At 50.6% G+C, this 20,850-nt stretch overlaps 1 protein-coding gene across 1 annotated transcript in view; it reads left to right on the forward strand.

The window, feature by feature from the left end:
- Positions 1–929: 929 nt before the first annotated feature.
- The window catches only part of AFAP1L2 (actin filament associated protein 1-like 2), a 77,790-nt gene continuing 57,869 nt past the window's right edge, over positions 930–20,850 (forward strand). Inside the window, exon 1 of the mRNA XM_012723786.1 lies at positions 930–973. The gene's annotated coding sequence lies outside the window, so the exon portion shown is untranslated. The remainder of the gene's footprint in view (positions 974–20,850) is intronic.

Genomic DNA, 20,850 nt, shown 5'->3' on the forward strand with positions numbered 1-20,850 from the left:
ATGTATGTGTCTTGAGAGGAAAATGAAGGAGGGAGTGTGTGGAGCCCAAGGAGGTCAGATTAGGATTGTGAGTCTTATAAATACAACCAATTTCCTGTTGAGATCTGGAAGGCAGTAGACTTAGTGGGAAAGGGAATGCATTGCCCCCCCCATGGGTGGGGGTGGGGTGCTTCTCAAGGACTTTTGCATGAACCTGTCTCCACAGATTGTTAGTGAAGCCCAGCTATCCTCTGTCATGCAGGGTGATTCACCCCCACCTGAGGGACAAGTCCATTGGACCTAAAGAGATGAGGCTGTCACCCCCAGTCAAAAACAGGGTACAAAATCCAGAGAACTGAGTTTTCCATTCTAATAAGTTTATTTGGAAAAAAGTCCTTGAAACAACTTCAGACCCCTTTTAGCCAGGGAAGGACCAGCTGCTCAATGAAACACTACAGTCTTTAGGACCTAGCTTATGTGCCTCCTCTTCCATGAAGTCCCCCCAGATTTCCTCTGTTCCCTCACTGTTCGAAGTCCAGCCTCTCCCTCACCTGTGCTTGGCACATCATGTATCTGGCATGTGTTCATTGAGTTAATGTCATGCTGTCTTGTAATTATTACATGTATGTATGTCTCTTCCCCATTAGATCCAAGTCCTTCCAGATAGTGGTCTTGTCTCTCTTCTCTAAGTGTCCCTGTCTCCAGCCCTGGGGAGTTGCCAAGCGCAGAGTGGCTGCCGGGAACATGGCTGAGGAGTGAGTGAATGAATGAACCGAGGCCCCAAGCGCACGTAGTCTCCCATGTTCTGGTCTCAAGAACAGGCCTGGTCCAGCGAGGAAAAGGAAGCACAAGTTCAAGCCAAATTCCAGAAAAGGAGAGGCCAGTGCGTGGGGGCCACCCTGGGCTTTCCCGACTCGAGCCGTGTTTCTGTCTGTTCCAGCACAGGGGTGTTGCTGCCTGGTGGTACAGAGAAGGATCCTGCAGGTTTCTGCTTGTGAGTATGAGCCTGCCTGTGCCCCTGCAGCACCTCCCCTGACCGCCAGGGCTTCTGAGGGCACAGCCCTGCCTCTGCCCACGCTCTGGACCCGAGACTGAGGGATCTCGTGGAGCAGGGCACGGCCTGAGCTCTCAGGGGCTCGGGGTTCTAATCTGGCCTTCGCCACTAACTTGCTGTGTGACCTTGGGCAAGTCAATTAATCTCTCTGGGCCTTGTTTCCTCATCTGTACAAGTGAGGATAATGTTACTAACCTGCCTCACGGGCCGCTTGGTGAAATAACCTGTAAGAGCTGTTGGTAGAGACCTTGGAGAAGGGGTGACGATACTCTCACTCCAGGAAGCAGAGGCCCTGAATCCTCCCATGTTTTTCTGTGGAGGCGGGCGGGGTCCTCACAGTTAATTGGGCACCTGTTAGACCCATCTCATGCTTTTCAAGGCTGCTGGGCGTGCTGAGTGGGTGTACCCAGTCCACTTCTGAGCGGTAGCCCCCTGGTCCACCTCCATGTCGGCGGAAAGGAGACGGACAAGGAACGTCTCATCCTTGTGGAGACCTCATCCTGCCCCTGCCCCACTTTTCTCTGGTGCCCCAGAAAATTCCTGTAGGTGAGATCCATCCTCTGCTGTGACAACTGGGAGCATCTTTCTGTAGTCTTCAGTCTCCTGGTTCATGTGGGCACGAACTAACCAGAACCCCAGTGAAAGGAGGAGTGGAGGGAGCATGGAGCACACCCCAGGAGCCGCCACCCCCCTCCCCCAGGCTAATTCCTAATGCCAAGGCAGGATAATGCCCCCTGCCAAGGCAGGATTGTGCTGCCCCTGGTCTCTCAGTGCTCAACATGAGGCAGAGCAGAAGAACACCACCCCACCCATGGAAGAAGCCCTGCTTACTGTGTTGTAGACACTCTTGACTTCTCTTCTGTCTTGGGCCCCTTCCTGTGACTTCAAAGGCAGCTGCTGGTCTGGTGGAGCAATCTGCCCGCAGCATAGGCGCTCAGGCCTGCCGCTGAATTCCTGGAGTAAAGGTAGAGGGCTGCTAGCTCCCTCGCAGCAACCTGCTGAGACTAGAAGGAAAGTCAGCCTGGTGCACCTGGGGGTGGGGGAGGGGCGCTCCCCACTAGGCCACCACCTCCCTGTTTGCCTGGGACTTTCCTGGTTTTGCCACTGAAAGTCCCATATCCCAGGAAACCCCTTATTCCCAGTGGACAGAGACTGTGGTTCACCCTATTTTCAGGCATCAGCTTTATTAAAAGGCCCTAAGTCGAGTTCAGTTTCTCCAAACTTATCTTCATGCTAAAAGTGACCTCGAACCAGTCCTTTCGTCTCTTGGACAAGGAAAGTCCAAGATTTATAAACAAACAGTCTATAAGTAAGCAGGAGGGCTACTCAACAACGTGCAAGTGACAGAAGGCACACTCAAGAGCCTGCACCCTGTGTGATTCTTGTCTGTCACTTTCTGGATAACTAGCGAGAAAGAGAGCAGGTCTTTAGTTTTGAGGCTGGGGGCAGAGTGACCCCAAAAGGGATGAGGGAAATGTTTGGAGAGACTGAAATGTTTGTCCCATCTCCCTCAGGGATGGTGGTCTCTCAGGTTTGTGTGAAAACTCAGAACTGCAGTTAACTGGGGCAGGGTCCCCCACCCCCTGGCAGGTTACCACCCAGAGAGCAGAGTTTAAGATAAACCCGAGAGGTGGCGGTGCTGTGGTGTCTGATGTCCAATCCATCAAGTGCGAAGTTGGCCCCTTATGGCTTGTAAATAGAATCTGAGGTCTCGCTGTGGTTATGTCTGCTGTGATCTGCAGGTCCAGGTGAAGAGGTTGAAGACTTTTGGTACAAAACAAAAAGATAGAGCTCTCGTTGGCCACACAGAATCCTCCACGCCAGACTCTTGTTGACTAGGAGTGTTCCACGCGTTGGTGAAACGCTCCCTCTTTTTAGAGACAGGAAAGGCAGTTTCCTTGAAGCCCAGGCAGTGGCTAAGTGCAGGAGAGTGACAGGACAGAGAAGCCTCGGCTCTGGCACAGACTGGGAACACCGCAGCCATGCACACATGGATCTAATGCAGCCTTTTTGCAAGTCTCTGTTCCACCAATAAAGTTACTGAGCTGGAACTGAGTGCTGAGTCTGCACCGTAATTCTCTCTGCTGACTGTTCTCGGCACTCCTGCTTGTCTCTGCTAGCTGGGATTGCTCTCGGGCGGGGAACCCATGAGTTAGCCAAACGGTGTACCTGGTCCCAGGTGATGTGATGTCAGGGGTGGCAATGCCTTGTTTCCAGCCTGGGAGGAGCCTGGTAATACAAGAGCAGGTGCTCCGGCCCTGGCTGAACCAGTCTGGGAGAGGGGAGGTGGAATTTTACAGGAATGAAGGGGATCGATGCAGGGTGATTCCATTTTTAAACAGTCAAAGCCCACGTCAGGTTGGCTTGTTCTTCAGGTGAACTTTGACTCTAAGATTCTGGGAGCTGGGTCTTCCCAGTGCAGGCTCCGGGAAGACTGTCGAGCTTCCGTCCAGGAGGACCGGATGATGGGCCTAGGTGACACTCAACCATGAATGATGTTGGGTTGCCACTCATGGGGCTGACTTCCTCCTCACAGGTGTGTTGACACCCAGTAGGGCGGGGCTGTTGCATCTGCTCTTGGAGGTATTCGGGAGGAATTAGAGAATAGCCTGTGCGTTCATTGGCTCTCGTCATCTTGACTTAGTTGGGGGTGGAGGATGGGGGAGGAGGAGGCAGGAAGTGCCTTTGTGCACTGTTGAAAGGAGCTGCCCTACTGCAGGGCAGCCCTGCTGTGGCTAGGCCACCTGTGGAGGGCCAGGCTGAGGACTGCCCTAGAGCTGGAAAGCAAGGAGGGAGGGCGCTGGAGGAGAACCTGGGTGTGTGTGAGTGGGGACATTCCGGGAGCTTCCTCACCTGACTGCAGGCTGTCGCCACCGCTGGCCAGGGCTTTCTGGCTCCCTGGCATTCTTTTGGGTCCTGGAGACTGTCTTAGCTTTCCTGTTAGGCCCACAAGTGGGAATCTTGCCATTTCCTTCCATCCTCCACCCTCTCTTTTCTTCTCCCCCAGCTTTTACACAACAGGATTTATTCATATGAACTGTATTCAAGTCCCCAGATGGGGGGAGAAAAAAAGATTGTGTTGAAAGAGCTTATTGTCTGGTGATTTCACTGACTTCTTTTATTGAATACCCACAACCCTAGACCATATTGAGCTGATTTACTAAAATTCAAATGTGGTCCTTTTGGAGGGAATTCTCCGGCATGCTCCGTCTCCCTGACATCGGGGCTGAGCCCTATTGGGTGACAAGTTTATTTGGGGTATCTTGTCTCCCCTTCATGGTGTCCTGGGGCAGATGCTCTCAGTTATGGGTCCAGACTCCTGGCCTGGGAGGCCACCACCCTGCTGTCCTTCATATCATCAGGCCTCTGCAGCATACTTCCTCCCGCACATTCTGTCAAGGACGATGGCTGTCCCCACCATGGCAGAGGGCTCCGGCACTTGTGTTTGACACTTTCCTGCACAACTGGAAGGAAATCAGGGTGGTGATCTTGGGCAGAAGCAGCAAGTACAGGAAACCTCACGCTGATGGCACAAAGGCTCAAGACCCGAGCGGGGCTGGCCTGAGAGGACAGCAGGGTCGGACTCCAAGACTTCTAGCTTATTTTAGAGGCGGGGAGGGTCCCTGAGTTTGATGTGACAGGAACTGTGGCCAAAGATTGTGGTGCATTTGATCGAGCATGGTTATAGGATCACCACAGCCTTGTTGCACTGAGAAAGCTCAGTGTCTGGAGTCCTTGAGGGTCACTAGCATCAGCCACGCACGTGCTTAGGCGGGGTGAGACTTGTGTCCCATGGAGATGCTGATCCAAGTCCTTAACAACCCAGACACCCCAGAAGTTAGTCTGTGGCAAGCAGGTCGGGCTCTCAACAAAACCATCACACACAGGGTGAGTATCCTGGGTGTACCTGGGCTCACACCAACTCCTACACAGACAGCGTTTTCTCTCTCCTCTCCCCACCCTCCCTCCCTGCTCTCTTTCACACTCTTATTCTTGTCAGCCATCCCGCTGGCCTGCGCAGATCCGCGGCAGGGGGACCTGCGTTCCCAGGATGGGGGCTCCTCTCTCTGGGGACCCTTCATCAGCCCTGTGACCCCCTAGGCCCCCCTCCCCCCGTCCCAAGCTCCCTGGAAGTGAGCCTCGGAGGAGGGCCTCATCCGCACGGGGGGAGCATGAGAACATTGCCAGTTTGGATAGAAGTTCCAAACATGAAGGCTCCACATTGACTAAAATAATTTTTTCCCACTGACCTCCCGGCTTCTTCGTGGGCAGACGTCCATCCCCGCCCAGCTGATGTTGGTTTGCTGTAGGCGACTGTAAACAGCTCAGGCTGGGAGCGGATCTCCGAGAGTTATGGGATCCAGGTGTCGCTCCAGCTTTCCATGGCCGGTTCCCTCAAGAGTGGGCAAGTCGGCTTTGCTTTCACAGCGTGAATTTCTTCTTTGGGGATCCAATCCTGTTGCGCCCCCACCTCTTACCGGGTGTAGAGGCCTGAGACTGAGGCTTTGCGGACTCTAATTTATTAGTCAATCTGTTGCACATGGGTTTTGCTCCTCTGACTAGGAGCTGTCAAAGACGCAGGGAGTCAACTAAAATGGTGGTGTTGACCTTGAGCACATACCCACAGCCCACATGGTCTGTGTGAGACCGTGAGCCTCACTCATCGGGGTGAGACGGTGGGCTCTGGTCAGTTCCAGCCTCTTGATTCCGGCTGCAGCCCGACGCCTGAGCTGGGCCTGGCAGCTGCTGCCCTCTCGGCTGTGGGGTGGCCCTGGGAGCTGTGCGGCTGCCCTGTACAAGAATCACAACACAGCAGAGTCAGTGAGCGCAGAGATTGAGATGGGGAGCACCTTATGGGTTGGAGGAGTGTGGGGAGCACCATTCTAAAGGCATCTGGCTCTCCTCCTCGCTTCCGGTGACCCTCAAGCAAGCTGGTGGAGCCAAGGAGAAGGGGAAGACTATATGTGCCCTCAACTCACAGGATAATCTCCCTATTTTCTTGAAATTTCCTAATGCTGTTTAGCTAGTGCCCTGGCCTGAAAAGGTGACTGCCCTACCACAGAATGTCTTTGTCAGCTTTGGAGAGACAGGAGGGTACCCAGAGACAGTGTTTATTGGCCAGCGACCCTTCCAGGTTCCACACCTATTTTGAAGGCTCACTCAGCCGTCACCCCTTGGCCCTTTGAGGCCGTTAGCCTTCACTGCGCTTTGCACAGCCCCTCTTGTGCTCTCCATGTGGCTGCCATGTGCCTGGCGTATGGATTTCCTCCCTGGCTGGGAACTGTAAGACAGCCACATAGCTCAGAACAAAATGGTCTCCCACCAATGACTTTTTTTTTCCCCTTGAAAATTGCCATGATTGAGCATGCAAATGGTTTGGATTCAGCAAACAGCTGGCATGGCAGAGATCATGGTAGGGTCTGGGGGAAGATTCTGCTTTGTCACTAACGATGTTATTCGGTATGTTTCTGGCACCAGCATGTGTGACGGGGGAATTATGGCTGAGACCTTTCAAGGCAAAAGCAGCAGTGAAGTGAGAGCTTCCACCCGAGGCCGGGGAGGGAAAGGGACTTCTCAGGGCAATGAAGACCTGCCCAAGAGTGGCCTCTTTTCTACCTTGATGAACTTGGATGTTCCTGAATCCTTTTTTTTTTTTCTAGAATATTCTGTGGGTTTCCTGAAGACTTGCATACACTGCTCTGATAGCTGAGGCGAGGCCAGATGTCTCCCTTGAGTGCGCTGGTGTCAAGGGCAACTCCCCAGTGGCTGTGGGGGAGAACAGGGGCATGCACTGTCCCTTGTCCTGCACCAGAGCAAACCTGAGCACCTCTGGACATGGCCCCGTCCTCCTTGTCCAGCCTGTGGCCATGCTGGACTCCTGTGGTGTTCCACATTGGGCATTTGTAGATGCTGTCCCATTGGCCTGGGGTACTCTCCCCTTGGGGCTGCCTGGCAAGTTTACCTGCCAAGGTCTATCAGCGAGACACCTTACCCCAGAAACCTTTAACCGCTCATTCTACGTCTATGGTCTTTGCGTGCTTCTTATTGCTGCTGGATGGTCTGTCTTCCCCAGACGCATCAGCCCCTCTTGTGTCCACAGCACCTAACCCCATGGACGGGATACCTGAGTCAGTGTAACAGCTGAGAAATGGCCAGTGTCCCCATCTCTTACAATTGGATGCATCTGCATGAGAGACTTGAGCTCACTGGTGACAAAGTTAACAGGCAGCTGACAGAAAGAAGAGAGGGATTTACATTGTCAAAGCGGCAAGGGACTAACATTTAGCATATACAGTCTCTCAGAAAAAGGCAGAAATCTCTATAGAAAATGAACAGAGGTCTTAGTGAAAGTTGGCAAGTGAAGGTGCCTCAGAGCCAACGAGCATCTAAAGAAATATTTGGGCTCCTTGAGACATCAGGGACGAGCCACCATCCAGGAGGCCTGCAGAACCATGTGCTTAGCACCTGCAGAGAGGTCTGCAGGGGTAGGTTCAAGAGTGACCTGTGTGGCATTGCTGGTGGGGCTGGAGAGCGGAATGTGGTGCCCAGGTAGAGTGAACAGGTGAACGCTGGTGCAAGAGGCGCATCCTAGAGGCTGCACGGTGGCAGAACCAGGAGTTTTGATATCTCCCCTCCCAGAGATGGGTCTTTCTTGGACACAGTGCTGACAGGAATAAGCACAAGAGGGCACATTTGGCAACAGTGTTTACAGACCGTTAAACATTCACAAAACATACAGAAAACTAGCCCAGAGGCCCAGAGGTCATCTCTCGGGTGCAGAGGGGGATGACAAGGAATTTGCCAGAGTTTGCCAATAGTCTATTGTTGATACCAGAAGCCTACAAATGTGGCTTGAATTTTGCCAAATGCAAGTGAGGGCAAACCCGGAGGCTCCAGCAGTGTGATCTGGAAAGATGGGAGTGGATGGCCAGGGAGACTCCTCTTTCCCTGCCTCTTGGGGCGGAGTCAGTGCAAGGCCAAGCTCCTTGTTACTGGCTGGGCTAAGAGCCCTGCCCTGTGAATTTTGAATAACCATACTCACCCGTGACTCCAAAGCCTTGCTTTGTCCGCCATTGTCCTGGCGGGGAGGGAGGCCCAGACCCCACCTTCTGAGAAGCCTGGGAGGGGGAGCTCACTTTGATGGTGGTGTGTTTTCAGTGGCCTCCAGCCATTCTGTGGACCTGGTGCATCTTTGGGTCTTCTGTGCTAAGTGCTGGCTGATCCCAAATCTGAGAGCAGACGTTCAAATGCTTACCAGACTAGAGTAGGGTGCTTTGGACTTGGACTTCTCCACAGCTGACTGTGCAGACACGAAGGGCCAGCCACTGGGGCAGTTGCTCCTGTCCACCCAGGAGATGGAACGTTCACTCAGAATCGGAGCATCCACACTTGCCCAACTGCTTCTCCCGCCCCTTCCTTCCTGGGCCTGTTTGATCTGGACTGACTTGGCCTCGAGCATTTTTTTGTTCCATCTCTGTTCTTCTGTTCCTACTTGAAAGAATAGTATTTTCTTTCTTCTTCTTCTTTTTTTTTTTTTGAGAGTCAAAGGTTATTGTGGTAAAGAGATACCTGGGCCAGGGAGACCAGCGCCCAGTTTGCTCCCCTGGGACGTGCTGTGCAAGGCTTCCTGGGCCAGGGGCAGGTCCCAGAGCTACCTAGGTCTCTACTCGTGGGAAGAAGAAGAGTTCATGCTTTCGGGTGTGGCGCAGTGGGTGGGTGGCAAGTCCAATATGTGGGAAGCCACGGAGCAGAGCTTGAGGCTCAGAAAGTGGAAAAACGCTGTTTGTTTCAGCTGTTTGACTTCTCTCATGCCCTGGGAGCCTTCCACTGACAGCTTTCCTCCAGCTGAGCTTCATCCAACCTGATAGACTGAAGCTGTCAGTACCTGCTGTGTATCTGAGTCTGCACCCCAATTCCAGGCCTCATGGCATGTTGACACCTCAAGAAGATGACACTAGAAGGTCTTCATTTCTGTTGTCTTGGATTTGACCTCTGCCCCAAGGCTCTGTCCAGTGACAAGAATATGGGACTTTGTATAGACCCACTGATGTCCTCGGCCAGCCCAGGGGTATCCTGGTTCCTGCCCCTTTGCGAGGGGCTGGCCCAGTGCTCACACAACAGTCCGTGTGCTTTTTGAGCATCTCTCTGTGCCAGGTGTTGGCCATGAGGAAACTGGGTTGACAGTAATGAGGCTTCTGCCTTAGCAGAGCCCATGTTCTCGAGAATGAAAGTGACTGTGACAAGCATGGCCCTAAAAAAAGGATCATTTCAGAGAGAAACACGAATAATGAAACAGGATGTTGTGAGTCGCCGAGGGCTGGCTCTCCACTGTCATCCTGGACAGTGTCTCTTGAGGGATGATGCTTGATTTGAGACTGGAAGGCACTGCAGTGAGAGAACAGGCTTAGGGTTCCCAGTGGGAGGAACAGCAGGTGCAGAAATGCTGAGGTTGTTGTGAGGTTCACTGGTGTGGGTGTAAGGGACAGGGTGGGGCAGAGGTTCCAGAGCCCAGAGAGGCCAGGAGAGATGAGACAGGAGAGCTGCGCTTAGCAGGGAGCTTGGGACTTCGGTCAGATCACTTCGCAAGCAGTGAAATTTAGCTTCCCAGCTCCCCCCCCCCCCCCCCCCGTGATGTGTCTGCTGCCTCTGCCAGATAGGTGGTCACCCCCAGAGAGTCTGCCAGATTTGTTTATTTATGCATACAGGAACGGGTACAGGCCAGAGGAATGGGAGGTGAGAGGATTCACCAGAGACAGAGCTGAGAACAGAACAGGCAGATCTACTGAAACATACCACTGAGGAGGGTAGTGGGATGGTCAGGAGAGGCCTGCCATGCCATGCGGGTCACCTCCTTGGCCAGAAACTCCTTGAACTCGTGCTGCAGTGGCTGCAGGTAGCTTCATAGTGGTGTGCACTACCTCGTTGGGCCCAACAAGAATATCCTTTATTGTCTGCAAAGATGTTGAGGTGCAGCAGACTGCAGGGGTGGCTTCTGGGTGGGGAGTGGGTATGGGCTGGGCTGAGCCCATGTGCACACAGCTCCCTGGTGGTTGATACAGGGTGATTGGTGGAGATTCCTGGGGGATGGGCTCCCTGCCTTCTCCCCAAGAAAACAGCTGCTTGACCTCTGAGCCCCCCCCACCCCCCACCGTCTCCGAAGTGCTTCCCCATGCAGGAGACCCTGGGGAGGGGCTGTACTCACTCACTCTTCAGATTATGGGGAAAAGAGGATTGTGGAGTGTGGCAGGTTTCTGTGGTCCTCGCTCCTGTTCAGCTCGGACACTGTAGTCCTTTCTGAGCTTCGGTTTCTCCATCTGATCAGCTGCTCTTTGCAGTTCGTAAAGACCAACTGATCTCGTACTTCTCGCTAGGTTCGCACGATCAAAGCTCTAAAATGTTAGCTGCGAGTGAGGGGGAGGTGGTCACGCAGGACGCTGGGCGCTACTGGCCACGGACCTGCCGTGTTTATTTTTGCTTTGCCATCAGTAATGCTGCTGTGAAGCCGGTCGGGCGGGCAGGGAAGCTGATTTCATGAAGCAGAGTCTTTCCTATTCCTGGGCCTGTCAACTGTGTAAACGCTGTGCCCCTCTGGTCCTGGGTCACCCACCCCGTTCTCCCTGTCAGTGATAACCACCGCTCCACTCAGGCCGCTGCTTGTCGGGCAGATCCACGGCGAACTGGCATAAGAGAGCTTTGAAAACTGAGAGGCTCTAAACATGTAGAAAAGATGATTGTCACCAGTGCTGGACTGGGCATCATGGGGTGGCCCTCCACGGCGCTGCCTGGTCACGGCCAGTTTGCTGCTAACTAGTTCTCACCCTTGGGGTGTTTATGACCAGAAGGTGGGCTCATTTGGTCTTGGGGGCCACAGGGCTGGTGGAATCGTGTGGGATTAGCTGAGGAGATGAGCAGTTAGGTGCAGGGTCAGAGTGCACAGCAAAGGCGTAGTAAGAGATTTGACCGAGCTGGAGAAGTTCGTTTTAGTCCTGCAGGCAGTGGGCTCTTCATGGCGGGGGCTGGTCTGCAAGAGGCGGAGGGCGGTGGGCCCTCTGCAGTCACAGCGCCAGTCCCTGGGCCCAGGAGGACATCTGCTTGGGGACACGCTGCTGCTGGGTGCCCTCTCCCGGGGCTGCTGCCCGGCCTGTGGTCAGACGGGGCCCAATCAGCTCTGAGTACCTGGGCTGTTTGACACATTCGCACCTTGCCTCTCCTGATTGCCAGCACTACCTGTTCGGGGGAGAAGCCCCACCTGTCAAGACTGTCAAGAAGGGGCCTACAGCTGCTGGCCCCTTCTTGGTAACCAGTGGGTCAGCGAGTGTCAAGAGCAGATTTGTCAAGAGCAGATTTGAAGACGCTACTCCTGGCATCTCTTTCCATTTCAAGATAGGCTCCGATTTTACTTTCCCCAAAATCCCGGTGAGACGTGTCCAGTCTGGTCACCAAGTGCCCCCCATGCAGCTGCTGGCTGACCGGGAAGCTGTTTCTACCAGAAGGTGGATGTCACACTCTCAGGGGAGCGTGAGCCTTGCTGCCCACAGCTGTCTGACCGAGGCTGTGGCCCTTCATGGGCCCCTACCCTGGTGTGTCGGTTGGTCTCTTCGTGCTTAATCCCTGGAGACTCTAGGGATTAGCATGGGGCGGGGACCTGCAGTGCCGTCTGCCACTGCCCACGGGCACTGATCGCCTCCTGGGGTTGCTGAACACCCCAGAGGCTTCTGATAGGAACAGTACTTCGGCATCTCTCAGTGACATTCTTGGCATTGCTTTGCTCAGGGAGAAGTCCCCTGGAATGCAGAGACTTGTTCCCCTGAGCTCTGCTGGGCTAAGAATGTTAATAAATGCTTCCCGAGCTTTTCTATCAGACACTTTCATCTTCTTCCAAGCCTGGAGAATCAGGACAGGACATGGGGGCAGGGAGGCAGGAATCCAGCCGTTAAATATTATTACCCTTATTCTGTGGAGGGAGGAAATTGAGGCCAAGTATTGAGGCCAGACGCAGCGTAAGCAAAAGCCCAGAGCCACTTGGCAGGATCTGATCCAGCCTTGCCCGACTCTAGAACATTCTGCCGCTTGGTCTAGCCTGACCCAGCTAGACATGAGCTCCATCCTCAAATGGCTTCAAAGTGACCGGTAGCCATGTTTGTTTCAGATGTGAAGGGGAGTGTTGGAACTTCATGGCCATCCCGCTGTCTCAAGCGTCCTTTGGGATGAGAGGAAGGTCCCCAGTGTTGCTCACAGGGGAGACCTCATGGCCTCTGAGGGGAGCCCTGGTGTGATGATATCGCCTTTCCTGGAAGGGGGCTTCTCTGTGTGCCTGAGTTCTGTTTGTCCTGACAGCATCATGTCCACTGACTCAGCCCAGCCTCTGTTCTTTAAGACAAGGAGCGTGGTTCCGGCTCGCTGCACCCAGTCACACCCACCTCCATCCAGTGCCTCCACCAGCTCGCACTGGCCCCAGCTGCTTGTCTTCCCTGTGGAAGCCAGTCAGCAGCCCCCAGACCTTCCGGGCATCACTCTCTGGTCCTCTTACCCTGTTTTGCCCCACCGATGGCTTCATAGCCTTGAGGATGCACAGAGCAGTGTTTGACACTCAGGGTGGCCATTGCTTTGTTCCTGGAATTCCCAGGTGGTTCCAGCCAGTGTCCCTGGCTGCCTCTTGCCACAGACCTTGGACTTCCCAGCTGAACTGGGCCAGCACAGTGGTGGGCACTTGGGCCCTCAAGCGAGACAAGGCATGGCCCCTGGCCCCCCGTGGGTAGCTCTCCCCACCTGGCACGGCCCTGTGGGCCGAGGGGTAGGTGTTTGGCCCAGCCTGCAGAAGGCCTTACCTGCTGACGTGCCCTGGAACGCCCCACCTGCGCTGTGCTTCCTGGGATGACTGTGGGCCTGTGGGTGATAGGAGAGTAAGCAATTTCCCCACTTCTTACACTTTGGAAGAAAAGAGAAGTGAGGATCTTCTCACTTGGAAAATAAATCACAGCGTAGGCAACTTTCAGCCACACGCCATTTGAGCCCCACAGCTGTCTCTCATTTGTTGCCAAATGTTCCCGGTGATGAATGTCCCCCATCCACCCTCACAGCCGTCCCTAAAGGGAGGCTTCGGACAAGTGTAGGGCGAACAATGGCCCCTCTCACAGAGCAGAGAGCAGACGCTCCCAATGAAGTTGGTTCATCACTTGGAGCCGGCTCAAGACCACAGACAAGGTGCCATTGATTCTGCAGGGAAGGCCCCAGAGAGCCATGGAGACAGAACAGCTGAAGGCAGCAAGAGGCAGAGAACAGGGTGGGATTCATGGCTGCCGAGAAAGACCCTGAGTGGTCAGAGTGGAGGTTCCACCGCTCAAAGACTGGCTTCAAGATGCTGACTCACAGGACAGTGCCCTCCCTCTTGATGTCTTTGTCAGACCCTCTGCAGGTGATGCAGGCAGGACCCCAGTGTTGAGACGCCCTCGTGTTCCTAGGGATGACATGTTACCACACCCACTGTTTTGAATGAACGTTGGCCCAGACCCTGGCTGAATCAGGCTGCCTCAGTCTCCCCCTAGCCAGGTGGGAGGTGACTGAGGGTGACTGAGAAGCAGAGAAGATGAACTGAGGAACTAGCTAGAGCCAGAGCGGGCCTCTGGCCTCAGACGAGACTGAAGCTGGGCGCCCTGTGCCCGGGTGTGTGTGTGCCCGCAGGTCCACATCCGCTTCCGTTCTCGCTCTCTGGTTTGTCTTTATGGACTTTTGAGGTCAAACATAAGGTCACATTTCCAAGCTGGTACAGTCCATCTGGGTAAACATTTTTTTTTCTTTTTCCTTTTCCAGATGGAGTTATTTTAAATAATTTAAAATAGCATAAACAATAACTACATACACATTTCAAATTGCTATTCCACTCCATAAGGAGTGCAATGTAGCAATTTCACATCTTTTTTTTATAGCAAGTCCACAGGCTCATTATGAAATATGCTTATGGAGGAGAGATCAGTGACAGGGAATGTGAAAATCCCTAGAATTCCGCCCTCAATGAGAAAATCAAGGCTGCACCCAAGTCCTATCTGCAGTATTGACCTTCCCCGTCCCATTTGCTCTCCCTTCCTCTTTCCCTCCCTCCTCTGCCTCTCCTCTCCCCTCCTGCCCCTCCCTTTACCTCCCATTTTTTCCAAGCCCCATGACATGAAGTATTATGAAGCAAATGGGTATAGTAAAAAGTAAGGGTCTCTTGCCCCTTTGCGCTCTCTCTTTTTTTTTTTTTTTAAAGATTTTATTTATTTATGGATACAGAACTGGGGGATACAGGCCAGAGGTGCAGGGGTGGTGAGAGGATTCATCACACACAGAGCGGGGAGCAGAACAAGCAGATCGACGAAGTACACTGCTGCGGGGAGCAGCGGGCGGGTGAGGAGAGGTCTGCCTCGCCATGGGGTCACCTCCGGGGCAGGCGGGGATCGAACTCATGCGGAAGTGGCTTTAGCTTCTTAGTGCAGTGCTTTCACCCACTGCGCCACCAGGGAGGGCCTGCGCTCTTTCTTTTGCTGTTTATTAGGCATCCGTCAAAAGTTATCCATGTATAAGCATCCATGCACCTATACTTTCTCCCCTGCTCCCCAAACGGAGCACCCTTACAGTTCACCTTCTTATTTAGTATGGTGCTAGGAATTCACTTCTTATGGCTCGGCTGCCTTCATTGTAATGCTGCTCAGCGCTTCCTTTATGTGGAGAGTGCATTGTTTATAAAATCGTTGAGCATGTACATTTTCCCCAAGCCTTTGCTATAATGAACAACGCCTCCATGAATTGCCTGGCATGTAGGTTGTTTCAGACCCATGAGGGGTGTCTGTCGCATTGAATCTCAGAGGTAGAGTTGCTGGGTCAAAGGATATGCACATTTAACCATTTGACGACATGGTGCCAAATTGGCCTCTTGGTAAGTTGCCATACAGTGTTCCTTTTACCAGAGATTAAAAGTGCAATATTCTGTGATTTTTTAAAAAAAGATTTATTTATTTATGCACACAGAACTGGGGTGCAGGCCATAGATGTGGGCAGTGAGAGGATTCACCAGAGACAGTGGGGAGCAGAACAGGCCGACTGACGAAGTACACTGCTGAGGGGAGCAGCGGGCGGGTCCAGGAGAGGTCTGTTGCACCATGTGGTTCACCTCCGGGATGGGGATTGAACTCATGCTGAAATGGCTTTAGTTTCTTAGTGTTGTGCTTTAATCCAATGAGCCACCAGGGAGGGCCCTATTCTCTAGTTTTTAGTATATTCACAGATATGTGCAGCCATCACCACCGTAAATTTTAGAATATTTGTAACACCTCAGAGGAAGGACTACCCCTTACCAATCACTACATCCTACTCTGTTGTCTTCCTACCCCAACCCCAGCCCCAAGCAGCCATTGTTTTCTGTCTCTGTTGAACCTCTATTCTGGATTTTCATTTGAATGGACTTATAATGTGTAGATAATTATTACTGGCATATTGAATTTGGCATAACGTTTTCACAGTTTACTCCAAGTTATATCATCTTGGCAGTATTTCATTTCTTTTTATGGCCACATACTGTTCCTTTGTATATAGTGTTATATCACTTGGTAACATGATATGATGGCGGTCCCAATGGGCTACACCATTTAGCCGAGGTGTTTAGTCAGCTATGCCCCTGAGATTTTTGCAATTACATCCTATGATGTTCACACAAGAACAAAATCATACGATGGCTCATTTCTTAGAATGTATCCCTGTTGTCCAGCAATAGGTGATTGTATATGCATTGATACAACTCTGTTGTTTATCCATTCATTTGATGATAGATGTTTGTTTTTTCTACATTGGGGTTATAAATGATGCAGCTATACACATTTGTATGCAAGTTTTTGTGTGAACATATGTTTTTGTTTCTCTTAGGTGTCTATCTAGGAATCAAATTTCTGGGTCACATAATAACTCCTTATAATCATTTGAGGAACTTCCAGACTGTTTTTCCAAAGTGTCTGCATTGTTTTACATCCCCACGAGCTATGTTTTCTTCTAGTATTTCTGTGAATTTATTTTTTTATATTTTAAGCTTTGAACAACCTGAAACTCTTCATAAAGTGTCATAGGTTGTCTAAATATCTGTTTTCCAAGATGGCTACCCCCTTACACCAAGAATGCTTTTCAATAATCTTTTTTAATGTCTTTATCATAAACTAAAGTACTATATGTTACTAGAGTCTATTCTGTACACTCCAGTCTTTCTGTTAATCTGTTTATCTACTTATATGCCATCCCCACATTGCTTTATTTTTGTAGCTTTGTGGAGTGTTCCCTCACTCTTAATTTCTTAAAACCTACTCATCACAAGAATCTAGTAAACCTTATCTATATCTATACATAGCGCAAAGTTAGATATTGCGCAAGACCATTCCAGCATTGTTCCTGCCAAAGGTCGCTCTCATTCCCATGCCCACTAACAAGCACATTGCATTAATTATCTTGTATAACTTTACATTTTATAAGGATAAGTAGGTAGACAACCCTGAAAGACAGGCGTGTGGTCGTGGGGTTAAGTTATGGGTCAAGGTTTCTTGGGTTTCTTGTAAATGGAGGGAATGTCCAGGCTGCATGTTGGGAAATTCCATTTTAGGTACAATGGTCAGGGTGAGAGCATTTTGAGGAGAGCTCCTTGAAATGGAAGCCTCTTTGACATAATTCTATCATCCCCCAGCGCAAACTGCCAGTAAGAAACCAGACAGTGGGGAAATGAGGCTGGACTTTGGCTACATTTTCCCCCCAGTTTGTGTTATTCAAGATTCTTGGCAAGGATGGAATTTTGTTTTGTTTTGTCCCCCCCCCTCCACCTCTGCCTTGCAAGAGGATTGCAGAAGTATTTGCCACATAAAATATATAAAGCCCATAAAGTCCCAACCAATGAAATCATCTCTGTCCAGGCAGACTAACTTGCCTGACCTTGGCTGATTTCTACTCCACTGAGAGTTATTGGGCAAGAGAAGTGATTTACTCAAGGAACAGATCTACTAAATTTTTACTTCCTCAGACTTTATCAAGCACTTGAGGTTGGGGGTTATGGGATTAAGAGAGTATCCTGTAACTGCCCTAGAAGGGTTCACTTTAGGAATGTGGGGTAAACCCACGTGGGGGAAGAAATCTGTTGACTGTTGTATTGCCAACGCAGTACCAATCACCATGTGTATTTACTCAAGGAACGACAACTTCTGCATCAGCGGTCCAGATCAGCTGTAGAAGCAAAGTCTTAACAGAAGAACAGTTAATGGACTGTAGTGGTTACTGACTTTCCCTAGTAGTGAGGTCACTATTCAATATGAAAGATTTTGCCTGGAAATGGCAATCAAATTACAATCTGAGTTGCCTTCATACTTAAGAATTTTTAGCTGAGAGAAAATAACTGTCTCTTCCTACTTCCTAATTCTCCCTGTCATCCCTCCAATTTTAGAAATTTTTCTAAAACTTTAACTGTTGCTCTGGGTGACATTTATTTTTTCATGGGGAAATAGGATAGTAGTTGAGTAGTGTGATCTGGCATTGAGGATCCTATTTTTGTTGGCTTCACCATGGTTGCAGAGGAGCTGGTAAGGGTTTCCCTTCTCCCTTTGGCCATGTCTTGGTGTAGGTCACACAGCGCCAGGTACTTCCTCACTGTTGGTGAGTCTGGGCTCTTTGTCCGTGGCCCCTTAGTGATAACCAGTGTTGTATTCTTGGTTTTTCCATGGAGCCCAGACTATCCCTGCAGGCTTGGAAACTAAGTTTCCTCTTTCTGGATATCTAGGACTCTGGTGTCGTGGAAAGTTAGAAGATAGAGATCCGAACTTCTGCTCCAGGTCCTAGTTTTGGTCTAATTTAATTTCAAGCTTCATTTTAGAAGCAGAGAGGTCTCTAACAATCTGGGTTAGAGTACCTTTGCAGGAAAAACAAGCCAAATAGCTTCTCAGAGAGAGACTGTTTCATATTTAGAAATTAGTTCATAATAGAAGGTATTCATTGATATTCTAACCATCCTGGCCTCTAGGGTGTTAATGAAAACATTGGCAGCACTATTACTGATTGATAACAAACTTAACAGCTTATTCTGATTTTAGCATGTGCTTCAACCTTTCCTGTGTACCATCCAGATGTCCATGAGAATACCAACTAGTGAGGCTTACTAAAGTAATAGGAAAAATCAGTACTATGAGATAGTTTTGCACCTGACTGCAAATTCTGATTACTTTCCTGTGTCCACTCAAAGCTGCCACTTATTTTAGAAACATGAATCTTTGAAACCAGAATGGTAAACAGCTGCCTTGGGAGTTCAATGGATATTACAAACAAGAATGCATATTCAAGAGACCTATTTGCAGGTGAGGAGCACCTGCAGATTTGCAACCTTGTTCTGACCACGTCTTCCCTTGTCGTCTTCCCTTGTCGTGAGCTCTGATTTCGCTGTGACAGCCCTCCTGGGTAGAGAGGCTTTTGGCAGGTGGAGATGTGGCACATTGCAGCTGGAAGTACCAGCAAAGCCACAATTCATTTTCTTGGGAAGCAGTACTGAGCAATGTTCCAGAAGACCTATCTGATTCACAGACTCCCTCCAATGTGGAAAGGACTCAGGGCCTCTGCCCTTTGACGTGGATCCACCTGTGATGATGCTCTCTCCTTACTCCTCTCCTCTCCCTGAGCTTTGACTCATCACTCTCCTGAATGGAAATTAAGGCATTTGAGGGCAGAAATGCCTCTTAATTACTTTTGTATCTGCGTATGGAAACTCAGTAGACAATCATCAAATAGTGACCTCACTACTGTGGGGAAAGCCAGTAACCACTCCAGTCCATTAACTGTTACTCTGTCAAGCCTTTGTGTCTACAGCTGATGTGGGCTGCTGATATGGGTTGTAGTTCCCGATTAAGTACACGTGATGAATGGTACTGTGTTGATAATACAACAGTCAGCGTCCTTCCTGTTCACCTCCCCACTACCCCGTGGTGAGCACGCCAGTGCAGGCTCCTGTCTGAGAAGCACGCGATGCTCCTGGCTGGACTGATCACCCAGAGTGACCATCTATGAACTGTGCTTTGTGCCACACTGACCCCGGCCATGGGGCTGGCCTCTGAGGAGCGTTCCAAGGGGGTTTTTTCCACTAGGCTCTGCACATAATCTAGTCAAATATCTCTCTGCTAAGCAGGTGTGATAACCCATGTGCTAAATAGTGTGAAGCGGCAGCATCTGCTTGACAGAGGTGTCCTTTGCCTGGGAGCAGTCTGGAGAGGGAGGAGGAGAAGGGAGTGTGAACTAGTAAACCAGGGGCCAAAGATGTTTTATGTGATCTTGACTTGGAAAATGCTCCCTGGTGATGGCTGAAAACACCACACTGTGTGCACTTGGCCTTCCCTGCACTGGGCGGCAGGTGAGGGCTGTGCCAAGCCCAGTCCCTGGGGGTTTGTCCACCACCCCCTTTCCATCCCTCCTGGCTCATGGCTTTGTGGGTGGTGGCTTTGAGGGAGGCCTGAATCTCCAATGGTTTCCTCAGTCTCTGGGTGATTCTGCCTGGGTGGTCTTGTATTCGTCCCATGTTTCTCTACTCTTCAGTATTTCTCTCCCTTGGATGGTGTGGACGTTTATGTGTTTCTAATTGAGTGTGGACAGCTCTGGATATAACAAGTTCAGCAACTGTACTATCAGGGTCTGAACTGCTGTGTTGTTTCAGCCGGTGTGATCGTTTCAAAATCTCTCCCTGTGGTTCTTGAGTTAGATAATTGTTGTCATTCCCTTCCAAGAGGAGTGATGATTAGAGAAGGTCTTCATTTTGAGTAGAGACTCTCTACCCTAGGTTAGAAGCCATTTGCATTCCTCTGACTGAGTCGATGCTCGTCACGTGCCTCCTTCACAGCCTGAGTGTCAAAGTTAGTTCTAGTCACAGTCCCTAAGTGTAGATAATAGTTTATACATCTTGTATTGCGCTCACCATCCTCCCCCCTCCCCAGATCTCAGCACCAGGCCTGAGATCACCTGGTTCATAGTAGATGTGTTCCATATTTACTATTCCCATCCCCACCCAAGTCAGTATTTGGGCAGTAGGGAGTAAACATGGCTCCTTCTCTGGATATTCTCTCAGTCTTCTGCACAAACTTTAGTGCATGTGGATCCTTTAAAGCAGGTGACTCGGGGGGCAAGGGGGGGGGCGGGTAGGGGTGGTAGGGAGAGCAATACAGCAAGGAGTGTCATGCTTTCTTGTCCTGGTTGGAATTTAACGTTGTGAGATTTGTTCCGCATTAGGTGCTTATGGGTCTGAGATTTGAAATCAGAAAATTGAAGCCCCCTGGGCTTCTTGGTACAGGTGAACACTTGTACTTCACTTGATGATAGAGAACATGAACTTCGAGTGCCAATGAGGTGAAAACATTACCCCTTCCAAAAAACAAACTTTTCATTCTTCTTCAACTTCATTTTCATTCTCTGTTTATTCAAAATTGTATTCAATGATTCGTATTAATTTTCAGGTGTTGTGAACAGGAAATGTGTGTGCATTTTCTTGAGCAGTGCCTGCATACTTGGTTTTGCCTATTGGCCCATTCTAGAAGGGGATAGGAGCCTTTTTTGTAAGGGGCAAGTAGTAACTATTTTAGGATGTGTGTGGCAATGACCCAGCGCTGCCTCGCTAGGATGTAAGCAGCCACAGACAGTATGCAAACGGGCATGGCCATGTTCCTCTCAAAATTGACTTAGGGATGCTGAAACTTGAACGTCATGTACATTTCATGTGTACCAAAATATTCGTCTTTGGGTTTTCCTTCAAGTGTTTAAGTATGTAAAAGCCATGCTCAGTCTGGCCA

Source organism: Condylura cristata, unplaced genomic scaffold (assembly GCF_000260355.1).
Source record: "Condylura cristata isolate star-nosed mole 26May11 unplaced genomic scaffold, ConCri1.0 scaffold00011, whole genome shotgun sequence".
Lineage (NCBI taxonomy): Eukaryota > Metazoa > Chordata > Mammalia > Eulipotyphla > Talpidae > Condylura > Condylura cristata.